Source organism: Maniola hyperantus, chromosome 27, assembly GCF_902806685.2.
Source record: "Maniola hyperantus chromosome 27, iAphHyp1.2, whole genome shotgun sequence".
NCBI classification, from domain to species: Eukaryota; Metazoa; Arthropoda; class Insecta; order Lepidoptera; family Nymphalidae; genus Maniola; species Maniola hyperantus.
Window position 1 is genome coordinate 64,793 of NC_048562.1, and position 530 is coordinate 65,322.

A 530-nucleotide genomic window follows, 5' to 3' on the forward strand; every position below is an offset into this window, starting at 1 on the left:
CCACGACTTGGGTGATGTCGCGTCCGGCACGACGACGTGACATCTACATGTTTAAATCCTCGTCGTTCTCATAGTAGTCGGTAGTTTCGTCATGATCCTGTTCGTCGGGGCGGAAGGTCCCGGATGATTTTCCTCATCATAAGGGGTCCTATCATCTTCTTCCTCTTCTTCATCAACGAAGTTGATGTGTGGTTTATTGAAATAAGATGGTTGTTGAAATCTGTTTCCTTGGTGACCTTGAGGAGGTCTGGGCACAAAGCTATTTTGTGGATAATATGATGAGCCTTGAGGAGGCCTATAGAAGTTTCTTTGGCCTTGTTGACCCTGAGGGGGTCGGGGCCCAAATTGGTTTTGCTGACCCTGAGGGGGTCTAGGCATAAAGGAATTATTACCTTGAGGAGGCTTGTAGAATTTTCTTTGTTGTCCCTGAAGGGGTTTTGACATCAATTGACCCGGAAAATTCCTTCTTTCCTTTTGGTAGTTTTCAGTTTTTCTATATAATGTCTGTTGGATCTTTTCTTCCGAGATTG